Here is a 17,520-nt window from a genome sequence, read left to right as displayed (position 1 = left end):
ACTCCTATCAGGTGAAGTTTTTTTTTTCCCTCTCTGCTGTCGCCACTGCCTCGCATGGTTCAGGATTGGTAGAGCTACGCATCGATGAATTTGCTCTTCAGTGTTTGAACTCTCAGTAATGATTAAAGCACACTGAACTGAGCTAAACTGAACTGAACTTAAACACTAAAAACTGAACCACACTATTCCAGTTACTATGACCATTTATGTGAAGCTGCTTTGACACAATCTACATTGTAAAAGCGCTATACAAATAAAGCTGAATTGAATTGAATTGAATAGTAAATGAGGAATAGTTGCAACTTTAGAATAACGTCCCAATAACACACATAAGCTAATAGCTAACACTTAACTAGTATATAATAATAATAATTCCTTACATTTATATAGCGCTTTTCTGGGCACTCAAAGCGCTTTACACAGTGGGGGGAATCTCCTCATCCACCACCAGTGTGCAGCATCCACCTGGATGACGCGACGGCAGCCATTTTGCGCCAGAACGCACACCACACGCCAGCTGATTGGTGGAGAGGAAACAGTGATGAAGCCAATTGGAGGGTTAGGAGGCCATGATGGACAGAGACGCCCCCTGCTGGCCTCACTAACACCACTTCCGGCAGCAACCTAGCTTTCCCATGTGGTCTCCCATCCAGATACTGACCGGACGCAGCCCTGCTTAGCTTCAGTGAGCGACCATGTGAGAGTTGCAGAGAGCTAGCTGCCGGCGATATTAACTCACACTTTACAGATGAGTTGTTCATAGTTTGTTAACCATCTAATAATACCAGTGAAACTTTTCTAATAAAAGAATTTTTTATTTATTTTGTTTTTATGTTTAGCACAAAAAGTGCCCAAAGCTCATGGGTTTGTATTCTGTTGTATGCTGCTGTTCTGCCATGTAATGGCTCAGTGTGTGTTTCTATACGTTAAACACAATGTTCAACATTTCATCTGTGGAGTTTCTTTGGTAAAATACAGCACACGGAAAAGACTATGAGTGGAACAAGGTTAAGGTCCAAATATTATATATTTTCAATTTTAAAATCAAATTTCTTCAGCTTGAACTTGTTCCATCCATTCGCTGTTTTACAAAGTTTCACTGGTATTATTAGATGGTAAACAAACTATGATCAACTGATCTGTAAAGTGTGAGTTAATATACTAGTGAAGTGTTAGCTATTAGCTTATGTGTGTTATTGGGACGTTATTCTAAAGTTACAACTATTCCTCATTTACTAAGAGTAAATAAATGAAAAATACTTGCAACTTTAGAATAACGTCCCAATAACATATATAAACTATTAACTGATACTTAACAAGTCTTTAGTAAATAATTTACCAACAGCTTGTTCGTGATCTATTACTAAATTATTAGTTATAGTTATAAATCATTAAAATACAGTTAACAAGTCATTTATAACTGGTTAACTAACAGCATGTAAGTTATCTATTGGCTATCTGTAAGGCACTGTTGTAAATAATTAACAAACCATTAACTTTTATTAAACAAGTCATTTGTAACTCATTAAATAACAGTTTATTAATGATCTATTAACTAGTTATAACAGATAGTTATTCTAAAGTGTTACCCATTTAACATATTATTAATGATTCAAGTTAAATTTGGTGTTTTAAATTCAATGTTTGTAACACTGTGCTTGTTAATTGTAACATATTTGATGGACACAAATTACAGTTATGAGTTATTGACGCTAATAAAACATTTTGAGGTTTGATGTAAATTGTCGAAGAGCATAATTTACAAATCTTGCTGTATTAAAAGACCTCTGTTGTGCTTTTTATTTGGTATATTAACGTCCATGCACTGTATAATGTTGTTTATAAATGTAAAACACTTGTAAAGTTTTTAAATTTACATTCACACAAACGGATATATTTCAACGTTTTTTTCTTTTAATTTGAATGATTTTGGTGACAAAGATAAGCCCAAATTCAGTATCTTAGAAAATCTGAATAAAACTTAAGACCAATCAAAGAACGGATTTTTAGAAATCTTGGTCAACTGAAAAGTAAGATTATGAAATGTCATACATTTTGTGGGACTACCCTGCTGAAAAATCCAGCTTAAACCAGCCTAGGCTGGTTGGCTGGATTTAGCTGGTCGACCAGGCTGGTTTTAGAGGGGTTTAGGCCACTTCCAGGCTGGTTTCCAGCCTGGTCTTAGCTGGTCAGGCTGGGAGATGACCAGCTAAAACCAGCTTGACCAGCCTAGCCAAGCTGGGAGTCCAACCAAAACCAGCTATGTCCAGCTTAAACCAGGCTAGTCAAGCTGGTTTTAGCTGGATTTGGCTGGTCATTTTCCAGCCTGACCAGCTAAGACCAGGCTGGAAATGGCTCGAAACCAGCCTGGAAATAGCCAAAACCGCTCTAAAACCTGGCTAAAATCGATCAGGAGCTTGCTCTTGTGGGGGCCTGATTGTGACGTAGCATCTGTTATTGCCGTCCTGGGGGGAAATCCTCCAGCCGACCCTGACAACAGTTCATCAAATTCGGCTCGGCTCAGTCAGAAGCACCGCTGAAAGCCTCCGTCATCCAGGTTAAGTTTCAGGAGGAGTTTATGAACTCACAAAGTTGGATATACCTTAGAAAGGATCTAGTGGATTCAGACACGGCTCCAAACGAAAAGACGCTGGTTTTCAGCCTTCATAAAGCACATAAACACTGTTATTTTCTCAATAAAATCCATGTTAGCTATTAAATAACGAAGCAAGAGTCACCGGGCAGACAGAAGCCCTGCCCATTACGCGAATCCGCGTCTGTTCTGAAGTGAATTTAACATGCGAATGAAGCGAGTAAACTCAAATGTTCACGTGGCTATTTACGCGCGAATAGCGCAATTTATCCATGCGTTCCGCGTCTGGTGCACAGCATTATGCTGCGTTCACACCAGATGTGGAACGCGCGTGAAGCGCGAGTGATTTACATGTTAATTTAATGCAAACGTGCGAATAGACACTGCGGCGCGATATGCGCGAATGGCGCAGCGCGAATTGAGCGTTTTGCCGCATTTAATGTGTTTTGCACGAATCACTCGAATTTGAAAATCTGAACTTAAGCGGACATTCGCGCTGCGTTAACCAATCAGGAGCTTGCTCTTGTGGGGGCGTGATTGTGACGTATGGCCTGTTGTCGGTGTTGGCTGGAGGATTTCTCCCAGAACACCGACAACAGTTCATCAAATTGGGCTTGGCTCAGTCAGAAGCACCGCTGAAAGCCTTCGTCATCCAGGTTCAGTTTCTGGAGGAGTTTATGAGCTCACAGAGCTGGATGCACCTCTGAAAGGATGTAGTGGACTCAGACACGACCCTAAACGTATCAATGCTGTTTTTCAGTCTTCATAAAGCACATAAACACTGTTATTTTCTTCATAAAAATCCATGTTAGCCATTTAGCTATGAAGCTAGAATCTTCGGGCAGACAGAAGCCCTGCCCATCACGTGAATCTGCGTCTGTTCTGAAGTGAATTTAACGTGCGAATGAAGCGGGGTATGACGTGCGAACGAATCGAGTAAACTCAAATGTTCACAAGGCTATTTACGCGCGAATAGCGCAATTTATCCGTGCTTTCCGCATCTAGTGCGAACACAACATTAGACTCTCCAGCCAAAAATGGGTCCCATTCCAGCCCTGTACAGATGCAAATTGAATATTAGTGTGCTGTGTGGGGAAAACAAAGAGAAAATAATCTGGCCACAAATATTCTAAAGCACAAGTCAATCTTAATGTATTCCTTAATGAAGTTTAAAAACAAACCCAAAAAGCCAAATGCACACTCCATTTTCTCTATGTTTATGAAGCGTTTGTAACACAATCTAACTATTTGAAGTGAGTTGTGTCATGTGTGGAAAAAGGTGGATGCTTTGTATGTTATGAGTATAAAGAATAAAGGTTTTCCACATCTGCAGCTGTGTTTCAAGTCCATTTCCAGCAGAGGGCAGCAGGTCTGTATCTATGGGTCCGTGTGCTTGAGGATCAGCCTGTGCCTGCAGTTTCACCTCCTACATGGCCGTTTCAGTCCTCTGCTCAGACATCAGAAGGAATCAATAGCAGCACTCATTTACTTGTTGCTCTTGTATAAGGCAGGGATTATGGCTTGTGAGTTTTTACCCCACTATTGCAAAAACAGATTTTAATTTAAATGAGTTTGTGTTGCCCTTTAAGGAGTTTCACTTTAAAACATCTTCTTTAAATATTTTTACACATATTCTTTTTGGTGAAATATGACATTCATAATTAGCAATTAATCTACTTCATTTAAAAAAAAAAAAAGGAATACTTTTATTTTACGTTAAAAATATACTTCCTGTCTAGTCACTTCCTGTTAGTGTTCCTGGTTTTGTGGCTGTTTCCTAATTCTAAGAATGCAGAGAACGGACTTGCCTTTTTGTGGAGACCGGTCTTGCCAAGTGTCCTCGGAAGAACAAACTCGGGAGACCGCGAGAACATCTTCCTGATGGTCACATGACCTTCATGCATTTTTAACCGAAAATTGTGTAAACATTACAGCATTCGTACAACGATTTATTGTCTTTTCCCTTTTCAAAATATGCACTATGCATAAAGACTTTACAAATATATGTTGCACAATATAAATGTCATGTTAGGCGTGATCAAAACAATAACAAAAACGGGAACAAAAGATAGCCCTGCTGAAAAATCCAGCTTAAACCAGCCTAGGCTGGTTGGCTGGTTTTAGCTGGTCGACCAGGCTAGTTTTAGATGGGTTTTGGCCACTTCCAGGCTGGTTTCCAGCCATTTCCAGCCTGGTTTTAGCTGGTCAGGCTGGGAGATGAGCAGCTAAAACCAGCTTGACCAGCCTAGCCAAGCTGGGAGTCCAGCCAAAACCAGCTTTATCCAGGCTGGTCAAGCTGGTTTTAGCTGCATTTGGCTGGTCATTTTCCAGCCTGACCAGCTAAGACCAGGCTGGAAATGGCTGGAAACCAGCCTGGAAATGGCCACAACCCCTCTAAAACCAGCCTGGTCAACCAGCTAAAACCAGCCAACCAGCCTAGGCTGGTTTAAGCTGGATTTTTCAGCAGGGAGCGGATTCAAGTGCAGATTTTAATATATTAAAGTGCAAAGTAACAAATAAACAACAAAACAAGAAACTAAGACAGATAAACATGAACTAGACTATAGCAGGATACAAGGCGAGATCAGGAACAACAACTAGGAAAAACAGACTTACTGGGTACAAGAAAGACAGACGACGCGATGACAAACAGTGGTTGAATGACTAAATATATAGTCCTGGTAATCACGGAAAATGGAGACAGCTGTGGTTGTAAATCAGTGTAGATGACAGACCGGGTGTGTGCGCGAAAGAATGTATGGAAATGTAGTTCTTTCCTGGGACGCTGTAGTGCCTACTGAGTCCTGGTGCACTACAGCGCCCTCAGGTGGTCCCTGACGGATGTGATAATAAATAAAACAGATTTTAATACGAATTTCAGCAAATAAACACTCTTAAAGTGATTATTCCTTTATTAAATTTCCATGGTAATGTTTATATTCATCGTCTCATTCAGGGAAACTCCTGACTGATAATTAAGTCATATCGCTGAACTTTAATAGCAAATCTAAATAAAATGCTGCGCTTCCCACCTCCAGTCGCAATGGCTTTTGGGACTTCTAGAGCGAGTTCTGTGCTCAAGTCTGCATCGGTACGTCCTCGATATCAAGAACACATCCGGGAAGTTTCATGCATCCTCTGTTCTTGCCAACCCAAGCTCAATTTAAAAACGTAGTCCCGCGGACGTTTCTGGAGACAGCAGAATACGTCCCGGGAGGTACGTATGGCTGCATTTATTTTTTTCAAGCGAACGCTACGGGGCGGCGTGACGCTGTTCCCTTTCGCGCTTGCCGGCCGACCGCTTACCTCCGTGTGGAGGGCTTTCCCGCTGCAACCCGTTTGTCAACTAAGCTCATCGTGTACGTCGGCAGACTTGAGATGCAGAGAGGAGTTGACCACGACAATCTTTTTCGGGTCCAGGGAAGAGCGGTTCCAGAAATCAAGACAAAAACAGAATCCAAAAAATAAAGTGAACGAGTTTCATAAAAGGGTGAGAATGTGGTAAAATCCGAAAACGCGGTAAAAAAAAAAAAATCAGGGCTTTTCTTTTTTTGAACGGCTTTTGTAAGTTGTTGGTCGGGTTTAGGGAAGTGAGCAGGCGGGCGGGTCAATCTGTAAAATTGGTTGGGTTTAGGGAAGGAGGAGGGCGGGTCAGCCGATTGGCCGGTCACGCAGTCAGTCATCCGGTCAGTTGGACAGCGGCATCTGGTGGGTTCACGCGAAAACATCCCGGGCGCGAACTGCACTCGCGGATTCGCCAAAACAAAAACTGCAGCCGTACGTACCTCCCGGGACGTATTCCGCAGTCTCCAGAAACGTCCACGGGACTATGTTTTCAGAATGAGCCTGGGTTGGTTCTTGCAGTCTTGAGTATTGGAAATGATTTGGCAGCTGATGATGACGTTACACGAGGACGCAAGATCGCTGAAGAACGCAAACTGACAAAACAGCCTGTGTCAAATCAAATCAGGCCTTTATTTGTCACATACACTTTCGTATAGTGAAATTGCAAAACGGGAGCAAAGCATGTCCAGTATATTAGTGACATCAATGTGACAGTAACAGTATGGCTATTGTGGCTTACCTAATTGTACGACTTACTCCTTTTTTGCAGAGCGTTTTTTTTCTCAGTTAGCTTGTGCTGCGACATCCGGTAAAGTGGGATAACTTAGAGGCTGAGACTCTCTGTTCCTCTGACAACTCTGTTGTTGCGAGTTTAAAAGGTTGCAGTATTGTTACGGTTGTTCTTGAGCGACATAGTCTTTGGAGCTCGACAACAGAGCAGTACCAGACTTGGAACTAGAAACTGCTAAAGCCACTGGCTCTCGTTGTTGGTACAAGTGTTGCAGCATGTCAGAGGTGCTGTTCCATCTGGTTTCCACCTTTACCTATTGTTACGTGCCAGCACGTATTGGTTATTTATGTTTGTATTATTATGTGTCTCTTTTTATCACTCCAGGGGCCTGTTTCAGTAAGGAGGTTCAAACAACTCGGAGTTTAAACTTGAACTCTGAGTTGATTTACCGAGAAATTAAAAACTCAGAGTTTTCGGTTTCAGAATAGCGGATCTGAGCTGGGTCAATCAACTTTGAGTAGACCAAGCGCGCACACCGTGACTATAAAAAGGCATTATCAATGGAGCGCAGATATTACGAGTGACCATGGCAACATCTTAAAAAAAGAGATCACCATTTCTTTTTTTTTACATACGCAAATATGAGCGTATATATTTTAAAAGAAGCAACCATCAGTGAAACAGAGACAGTTAGCATGGGAAAACAGCTGCTCAAGTTAATGCGTAATTTTTAATTTTAAGTATTTAAACATTTAAGTACAATAAAACATGTAATGTGTGACGTTTATACTTTTTTTTCTAAACTTTTATATACTTTTATCAATATTATTAGATTTAACAGTGCACTTGTGTGTCTGCCTTTTCATTGATCAAGTGATAGAGGTTGATATAACATTAAGAAGGTAAGCAGTAATAAAATAATTTTTAGACAGAATAAAAATCCCATTAATCTAGTAACAGTACATGTCGAAGGTTAAGCTAATTATTTATGAAAAAAAAGGACAAGCCTTGTACGTGACTTTGTTCTGTGTGACAAAAATGTAGGCAATAGCTGTGTTTCCATCAAAATATAGGCTATTACATAAATTTGTGCAAAACTGGAATAACGCCTACAAATAAAGCAGCGTTTTTATCCAAAGAGTCGAAGAGAACACAATCGTCACTTCCTGATTAACTTGCGCCAAATATCAACAGTAAAAACCGAATTTACTGCGGTAGAAGAAGCTGCGTCAATGATTTTTTATTTAATATTTGCGCCTCAGAAGACAATTGACACACAATGAACAAGTGGGGGCGTTTGAAGCCAGACGCGGAGACACGCTCCAGACGCTCGGAGGTAATTAAAAATATACACTGATACTGAAACAGTTAAGGCATTTTAGAATGACTAAAACAACATTTAAGATGTGTTACAGTGTGCTCAGCCTGCTGGTTTGTCCATTCACACACATTGAACAAACCTTTTTTTAATGTACATACTGTAATTTGTTAAGTGCACTTCGTAGTTTATGCGCATCTTATCAAATAAAAGTTTACCCTACTCAGTTATGCACATGTTTTATTATGCGTATTTTCAAAAGTGATGTGAATCATGACGCTTCCATCAATCGTTTTTATGGGCATCTCCAAAATGAGCATTAAAATAGGTGTGTGGAGACGTAAGGCTAATGCGAGAAATACCGCTTCATCTTTAAAAAAGGGGAGGAGACCGACAGAAACTCTGAGTTTAGAGAATAAAACCTGCTCCGGACCAGGTTAGGTTCACAGAGTAAGTGACCACAGTAACTGACTCTGAGTTAAAGTGACCTCTCTTTCAGAAACAGGCTTGACTTACCCTGATTTCTTGAGTTTAACAAACCTGCCATTTTGAAACGGAAAACCCAGAGTTTCTCTCAATTCAGGGTTAAAATACTCTGAGTTTTCACTTAACCTCCTTTCTGAAACAGGCCCCAGTTCACTTCCTTGTTTTTGCTTACTGCTGTTCCTGATTGGCTGGTTCACATCCACTTGATGCAACCCATCCTGACACTGCTTTATGCTAATTGGTTCCTCTGTGACAACTCTGTTCCAGTTTCAGCCAATTAGATTACTCCAGCTCCCTATATATATTTTTGTATATTTATATATCTTTATTGGCTCACCTTGTTACTGGTTTCTGTGCTTTTTGCTCGCTTGATTGAACCTGTGTTTATATCCCCATTTTGTTCAGTTTTGTTGTGATATATTGTCCTTCTTATCCTTTATTTACACGGTGTTGTCATTTTGGTTTAGTCGCTGTCTGTTCTTACCTGTGTAATCATTCATTCCCTTTCCTCATGTTTCCCTACAGAGGTTTGGTAGAAAGACTGGTAGGTAAGTAGGTCACGTGACGTACATTTCAGCACTGTAGGAGTTCAACTGTCTAGAGATACACTAGGGAAGGGGGTGAGCGCCAACCTGTGTATTTTTAGTTAAGTGGATAGTTAGTGTAGTTTAGGTAAGACGTCTTGGACGTTGAAGATTTATTTTTCACATTATTGTTTATTAGACTAGATTAGCGGGGATTTGATCCCTGCTGAAAAATCCAGCTTAAACCAGCCTAGGCTGGTTGGCTGGTTTTAGCTGGTCAGCCAGGCTGGTTTTGGAGGGGTTTTGGCCACTTCCAGGCTGGTTTCCAGCCTGGTTTTAGCTGGTCAGGCTGGGAGATGACCAGCTAAAACCAGCTTGACCAGCCTAGCCAAGCTGGGAGCCCAGCCAAAACCAGTTCTATCCAGTGTAACGGATCTACTTTCACTCAATGAAATTGAGACGACACCAAGAGCTGCTTTCCTTCACTTTATATAGTCCTGGAGAAGACAATTAAACACAATTATGTTGTCTTCTGCCTGCACTGCACATCCGACCCCCTCAGCAATACACAGCAGCATTGTGTCTGGTAAAATGAATTGTTTTCTTAACAATATATGTAATTACATTAGATAACTTTCACAATTTATACACAATTACACTTTTAGAAATTATCAATTTAAAATGTGCAGGAAAATTTATCACAAAATAAATACAATGTACTTACTGTGTTTATAATGTATTTGAGAACACTTGTGGTGCTTTTGAGTTGGGATAGGGGTTGGGTTATGGACAGGTTTGGTGGTGTGGGTAGGTTTAAGGGTGGGTTAAGGTGAAAGGGATGGTCAACAGTGTATTTACAAATGTAATTACAAAAGTTAATTACATACATGTATTTAATCAAGCATAAACAGTAAATACATGTATTTACACAATAAGTACATAGTAACAAACTATTAATTCCTATGTAAGTACATATTAGTTAAGGGCTTTTAATATAAAGTGGGACCAGGCCTGCATTTCTTTAAGTTTGTCCTTTGCGTTGCAGCTTGATCTAAACAACACCAAAATCGTTCTGGCTTTGTGGTGAATTTCACTGATTTAATGGGGTTTGATCTAGGGTCTATTGATTATAAGTGTGTGCAAAGACGTGGGATGTGTCGTAGGTTAAGCAGTTGAGTGCTCAACATCATGTCGGATGCATTATCAGCAGAGATGGGCGACTCGAATCACACGACTTGACTCGAGTCAGTCTTAAGTCACAACATTGAGGACTTGAGACTTGCTTGACAAATAACCAAAAAAGACTTGACTTTGACTTGGCTGTCATGACTTGACTTGGACTTGAGTTAAATGACTCGGGGGAAAAAAAAAGTTTTAGATTTTATCTATCTATCTTTCTATCTGTTATTCTATCTATCTATCTATCTATCTATCTATCTATCTATCTATCTATCTATCTATCTATCTATCTATCTATATGTCTATCTATAAGTCTATCTATCAATCTATCTATCTATCTATCTATCTATCTATCTATCTATCTATCTATCTATCTATATATCTATCTATCTATCTATCTCAGGAGGATAGATAGACTCTCAGGAGTCCTCAACCCTGTTCCTGAAGATAGACTTGCTGCAGATTTTAGCTTTAACCCTGATCGAACACACCTGAACTAATCAATAAGGACCTGAACAGCACTTGATAATTACAGGCAGGTGTGTTTGATCAGGGTTGGAGCTGAAATCAGGAAGGTAGATCTGCAGGAACCAGGTTGGTCACCCCTGATCTAACGTATATGGTATGCCTATGTGGATGTATATATATGACTATAGAAGTTTTAATGTAGCTTAAATACAGTTTCGAATCACTTTGGTCATGTGACCTGTCGTTTGTTTATGTTATGATCAATTCGAGTGCATTTTCAGTCAAAACACGATTTCTGAGTATTGTAGTAAGAGTGACGGTAAATGATCAACCTTGCAACGACTCTGTCCTCATTGGCTACGGTTTAACTTGGTGTTAAGTCAGTTACAACACACTGCACCAAGAACACTACAGAGTTTTTAGCCTGGTTAAATGAACAGAAATACATTTTCAATCATATTTTAGGACGGAGAATCTTCCATGAAACTTCAGAAATAATTCTGTTTTTTTGTACACAATAGTGAAGTGAGCCATTAAGCCATTGGTTCTCAATCCCCTCCAGACCTGCACATTTTGTATGTCTTCCTTACTTAACACACCTGATTCAGATATTCAGCTCGTAAACAGAGATCTGTCAACTGATTCTTAACTGTCATATAAAGAGTTTGAGCTTGCAAAATTCGGTCATACTGCGCTGTGGTAAGGGGCGGGATTAAGCAATAAATTTAGACATTTAAAAAGCGAGCGATTGGTCCATATTTTAAATGTCTCCCTACTGAAAAAACAGCTTAAACCAGCCTAAGCTGATCAGGCTGGTTTTAGTTGGTTTCCCAGGCTGGTCATGGCTGGTTTGTCAGGCTGGTTTTAGAGGGGTTTTGGCCACTTTTTAGCTAGTCTAAATCGGTCTGGTTGGTCTTAGCTGGTTTTAGCTGGTCAAGCTGGTTTTAGAGGGGTTTTGGTCACTTTTTAGCTGGTCTTAGTTGGTCAGGTTGGTCTTAGCTGGTTTTAGCTGGTCAAGCTAGTCTTAGCTGATTTTAGCTGGTGAGGCTGTTTTTGAGCCGTTTGGGCCACTTTTTAGCTGGTCTCAATTGGTTCGGTTGGTCTTAGCTGGCCTTAACTGGTTTTAGCTGGTAAGGCTGGTTTTAGAGGGGTTTTAGCCACTTTTTAGCTGGTCTTAGTTGGCCAGGCTGGTTTTAGCTTGTCAGGCTGGTCTTAGCTGGTCAAGCTGGCTGTTCTTAACTGGTTTTAGCTGGTCAGGCTGGTCTTAGCTGGTCAGGCTGGCTGGTCTTAACTGGTTTTAGCTGGTCAGGCTGGCTGGTCTTAGCTGGTTTAACTGGTCAGGCTGGGAGACCAGCTAAAACCAGCTTAACCAGGCTAGAAGACCAGCTAAAACCAGCCTGATCAGCCTGGCCAGGCTGAGAGACCAGCTAAAACCAGTCTGGCCAGGATAGGAGACCAGCTAAAACCAGCCTGGCCAGGATGGGAGACCAGCTAAAACCAGTTTGACCAGCCTGGCCAGGCTGGGAGACCAGCGAAAACCAGTTTGACCAGGCCGAGAGACCAGCTAAAACCAGCCTGGTCAGACTGAAAGATCAGCTTGACCAGTCTGGCCAGGTAGGGAGACCAGCTAAAACCAGCCTGGTTAGATTGGGAGAACAGCCAAAACCAGCTTGGCCAGGGTGGGAAACCAGCTAAAACCAGCTACTTCCAGCCTGGGTTTTGTTTTCAGCGGTGCTGTCTAGAGAGGTCATGTTTTGATCCTCGATTGGTCTCAAGTAGTCAAGTAATGTGGTTTTGCAGGTCGGAGTTTACCAAGCTTGAACTTTCCAGCGAATTGCGAAACTTGTCGCACAAGATTGCGTTTTCAGTCACCTGCTTATGAATGGAAGTCTATGGGGAGAAAGGGGCAGTGTGACCGCAGCTTTATGTGTCAAACACAAAGGGTAGGGGGGCTAAGGACGGGAATCGAGAACTACTGCTAAGCATATATAAAATCAAACCCTAAATTATTCATATCCTTGGGGTCTGAAAAGGTCAATTCATTCAAATAAATGGCCAGCATTCAAAATAAAATTGAACTTCGTTCTCCAGAAATAAGTATTAATGAAATAAATGAAAGAAATAAGTAATAAAGAAAAGTAAGCTCTGCTCTTTAATATACAACTGTGAACTTCATGTTACATTGGCTGTGTGCGAAAGCTTAGTCAGCTGACTTGTTGACTCCCCTCATACAAAAGATTTCTAAGACGGCATAACAGAAAGAGCTTTGGTGATAATTATATATTGACTTACTGCAATACTAATGTTTTGCTAGAAATGCCCTCAAACGTGGAAAATGTTGGTCTTTTTTCGTTTAAGTTCAGAGAACATACAGTTCAGTCCTTATTTTAACAAAAGCAGATGTTGCACATGAACTTGATGTCTTTCCAACACACATCGACGGACAAGAACACTGTAGTGAATGATTAACATTTGATGCACACAGTTATTGTTTATTTATTTGAACAACATTGTTCAGGTCTGACATGGAAAACGAACAACTTTTTCATGTTTGTCCTGTCCCAAATATTTCCCAAATTCTAAGAACTTTCATACCACAAGAAAAGTCTTAAGATGGGCAGCAGTACAGGGTCTTCAGAGTCCAAAATGCTCCACATAATCTCTATTGGAGACAGGTCGGGACTGCAGACAGGCCAGTCAAGTACTTCTATCCTCTTCCTCCACAGCTAGGACTTTGTAACATGTGCAGAATGTGGTTTTGCATTGTCTTGTTAAAATGTACATGGCGGTCCCTGGAAAAGAAGGCAGCATGTTGTGTTCCACAATCTCTATGTGCTTTCATTAATGGCCCTGCTGAAAAATCCAGCTTAAACCAGCCTAGGCTGGTTGGTTGGTTTTAGCTGGTTGACCAGGCTGGTTTTAGAGGAGTTTTGGCCATTTCCAGGCTGGTTTCCAGCCATTTTCAGCCTGGTCTTAGCTGGTCAGGCTGGAAAATGACCAGCTAAAACCAGCTTGACCAGCCTGGTTTAAGCTGGACATAGCTGGTTTTGGCTGGGCTCTCAGCCTGGCTAAGCTGGTAAAGTTGGTTTTAGCTGGTCAATTCTGGAGACGTGCATAAAGTTCTCTGAATTTTTTGCTCAGAAAATACAAGATATTAAATCACACCTCTTTCCCACCGACATAAATCATTCTGATTCGGTCAGAAGAGTTTCACAAATTTTCAGCCTGTATCTTCTTCTTAGCTACTTAATACAACTTCTCTAGTGAAACTCACCTTTTGTCCTTCAGATGAACAGCCTTGCCGTCTTTTTAAAGAGCTTTTAGATACAATCTGCCCCTCCCTCTTAGCCTTAATAAACAGCTCCTTAATAAACGGGGTTTTTCCAGACGTCTTCAAACATGCTGTTGAACAGCCTCTATTAAAGAGGCCTAATCTTGATCCCGCTGTGCCTGACCACTACAGGCCCATATCTAAGCTCTCATTTATCTCAAAGGTTTTAGAGAAAGTTGTACTTTCACAATTGACCTCATATCTGGACATTTTTAATATTCTAGACCCCTTCCAATCTGGTTTTAGAGCAAAACACAGCACTGAGTCTGCACTACTAAAAGTCACAAATGACATTTTACTCTCCATGGATTCTGGATCATCTGCGATTTTAATACTTTTAGACCCAAGCGCTGCTTTTGATACCGTAGATCACAACATATTATTGAAACGACTTGAGTGTGTTCCCACATAGCAAAATGTCTCTGGCCCAGCTCTGGCCCACACAATCAGGTTTTGCTTGGCCCACATGCCGCAGTGAATTACGGTACATGACTGGACCAAATCTGGCTTCCAGACAAGGGCCAAACACAGACTATATATCTGGGCCAAGTCTCAGCCAAGTTAATAACTCATAACTGGGCCTGAACTGGGCCAGATAGCTTGGTGTGTCACGATTGCAATGAAATTGATGAACCCATGGAGTGATGCGCTTTAGGCACACTCTGGGCACGCTTTTTCTCAAAGTGACCTGATTGGTGGAATTTTTTTTCTTTACTCAAAAATGATTTTAGTGTATTTTAAATGTGGGTCAAGACTGGCCAAACTCACATGGCCCACTTATCAAATTTTTAAATCTGGGCCAAATACTACGTTTTTCATCTGGCCCGAATCTTGTGTGCCGCCTTAAAAACGGTGCCACCTCTGCCAAACCCGGGCCATGTTTGGCCCACATGCTGTATGCCAGTGCCGGATGAATGCCTTTCTTTTCGCCAAATCTGGGCCAGAATTCTTTGCTACTAGGGTTGTTAGGGTTCAGGGCCTTGCCTTGCAGTGGTTCTCCTCATATCTAAAGGGGAGATCTTTTTCTGTAAAATATTGGATCCTTCACCACCTAAACCTATTCATTGTGGTGTTCCACAAGGATCTATTCTTGGCCCTCTTTTATTTTCTCTTTATATGCTTCCTTTAAGCTCAATACTCCTCAAACATAACATAAGCTATCACCGCTATGCTGATGATCTCCAACTATACCTTCCAATCAAACTAGGAAAAGATTTATCATTAGAAAATCTTTTCCAATGCCTTACCGACATTAAGACCTGGATGACCAATAACTCTCTGCCGCTAAATGAGAATAAAACAGAAGTGTTAATTTTAGGTCCTGCTGCTACCAACAATTCAATTAAAGAGCCCATATTATGGGTTTTTGAAAATTCCCCTCCATGTAGTGTGTAACACAGCTCTAAGTGAAGTGAAGTATCCAGCTAAGGCTTAAATCTGTAAGAGTACAGTGTTTAAAACGGTTGATTCATCTATAAAAGAGTCAACTCACAGTGCTTCAAACGAGTCGCCTTGATGCCGATTCATTAGGTGTTTCGCCATGACGTACGAACGAAACCAAGTTATTCACGTGCACACGCAAACCCGGGAGATTTCAAACCTGAGGCCCCGCCCTCTGACGCAGAAACCCAGTCACACACACACACACACAAACATGCCGGTCGATTGAAGTCACACTGCAGATGGATATTATATCGAGTCTCTACCCAAAGATGAAACCTCAGCATTATAGCCAAGCAGTTGGAAACTACTGAAAACTTCTGGAAGCTACATGCTACAAGAATACTTCATCAGCGTTTGTTAAAGGAAGGATCAGTAAAGAGTAACTTACTGCTGGACGTCAGGATGGATTTTTCTTCCTCCATTTCTCAAGTGTAAGTACGTGCGATTAAAGTTGTTGCCTCGTTGACTCTAGCTTGCAAATGTATTTAGTTGTGATTTGTTTCTTGTAACCGCGTGTACTGTATCAGGTTAACTGGCTATATTCTCTTATCGCGTGCAAAGTCACGTTAAAAATGTGACGCGTGCTGCTTTGTTTATGGAGCTCCGTGGTAGAGGTCTGCATTCCCCCGGCTGTCCCTGCGCCAGATTTCTGCGGCGCGGGAATAAATTTCCGAATAAATCGCGGGAGCGGTCGGTAACGGGGTTAATTTGGGACGGGAGCGGGCTGTCTAGCAATATCACGGATCTTGCTATGCGAATGAGAAAGATGTGTCTGCTTGGTGCTTGTGTGTATGTGTGTTAGTGCGCACGCGCGAGCATGAGAGAGCTTTGTGTGCTTGGTGCTGTGTGTGTGTTTATACAGACAGCTTGGCTGTCTGGACTGTATAGCTGGGTGATTTTTGGTTTTGTTCTCCCCCGCTCTTTAGCGGGATCGGGCGCAGCGGGCAGAAAACGGGGCGGGTTCTCAGGCTAAAACCTGGCGGGTGCGGGCGGAAGCGGGAGCGTTGTCGTCCGGAGTTGTGTGTGTGTTTTTGTGTGTGTGTGGCAGCTAAAATCCACGCCTACACTATGGAGCGTGTATGAACTGTGATTACTTTTATATTGCTGATTAGCTGTTTGGCATTTCACTCTCTGACTGAAGGCAGTCGACCAATCGCGACAGACTGTCATCGGTCCAATCAGCGCAGATTAGCTTCGCGCTAAGGAGGGGTTTGGGAACAAATGAATCACTGGACGATTCATACGGGAGTCGCTGGGATAATTAGGTAAAAATAAATGCAGATTATAAGACCATGAAAGTGTTTTTTGACCTTGCATGCATATTAAACTGTTGTTGGAGACCCCTACAACCAAGATATGACCATATTTCATGTATAATATGGGCTGTTTAAAACTCAGCTAGGAGCCCTAAATGACAATCTGCACAATCACGCCAAAAATCTCGGAGTTATCTTCGATCCACTCTTGCAGTTTGATAAACATGTAAATGCGGTTGTGAAGAGCAGCTTTTTCCAGCTTAGATTGGTGGTAAAAGTTAAACCCTTTCTTTCTAAAAAGGATTTAGAAATCGTAACCCATGCTTTAATCTCCTCTCGGTTAGACTACTGCAACTCTTTGTACATTGGCCTACCTCAGTCAACACTCTCTCGGCTACAGTTGGTCCAAAATGCAGCCGCCAGATTATTAACAGGAACTAAGAAAAGAGATCATTGCTGTTTCTCAATTCCAAGAACGCAGAGACTTGTGTTCTTCTGGAGAGCGGTCTTGCCAGGTGTCCTCAGAAGAACGAACTCAGGAGACCGCGAGGGCAGAGAACGCGTCCTTTGAGAAACGGGATGCTGCGTTCTTCCTGATGGTCACGTGAACTTCACGCGTTTTAAATGGAAATTATTTAAACATTACAGCCTTCATACAACAATTTATTGTTTTTCCCCTTTTCAAAATATATATTTTGCATAAACACATTATAAATCTATGTTGCACAATATGAATAAAACAGATGTTGTTTCAGCAAACAAACACCCTTAATGTGTTTATTCCTTTAATAAGATGTTCATGGTGATGTTTACTTTCACCGTTTCATTTAGGGAAACTCCCGATGTA

The 17,520-nt window shown here is 41.4% G+C and overlaps 2 protein-coding genes and 1 long non-coding RNA gene across 4 annotated transcripts in view; 2 read left to right on the top strand and 1 right to left on the bottom strand.

Annotated features, from left to right (window-relative positions):
• tmem19 (transmembrane protein 19) overlaps positions 1-17,520 on the top strand; it is a 1,055,620-nt gene that overhangs the window by 860,809 nt on the left and 177,291 nt on the right. The gene's annotated exons all lie outside the window — the stretch shown is intronic.
• Positions 838-3,924, bottom strand: LOC141381946 (uncharacterized). Its single transcript, XR_012402857.1, has 3 exons — positions 3,536-3,924; positions 2,632-2,818; positions 838-2,326 (listed from the first exon to the last, which is right to left on the bottom strand). It is a non-coding gene; the product is annotated as an uncharacterized lncRNA (long non-coding RNA).
• slco1f1 (solute carrier organic anion transporter family, member 1F1) overlaps positions 9,230-17,520 on the top strand; it is a 36,903-nt gene continuing 28,612 nt past the window's right edge. Inside the window, exon 1 of the mRNA XM_073945850.1 lies at positions 9,230-9,313. The gene's annotated coding sequence lies outside the window, so the exon portion shown is untranslated. The remainder of the gene's footprint in view (positions 9,314-17,520) is intronic.

The sequence above is a fragment of the Danio rerio genome, chromosome 4, assembly GCF_049306965.1.
Source record: "Danio rerio strain Tuebingen ecotype United States chromosome 4, GRCz12tu, whole genome shotgun sequence".
NCBI classification, from domain to species: Eukaryota; Metazoa; Chordata; class Actinopteri; order Cypriniformes; family Danionidae; genus Danio; species Danio rerio.
The sequence above is the reverse complement of the archived record's forward strand: the minus strand, read 5'-3'. Positions and strand labels throughout refer to the sequence as shown.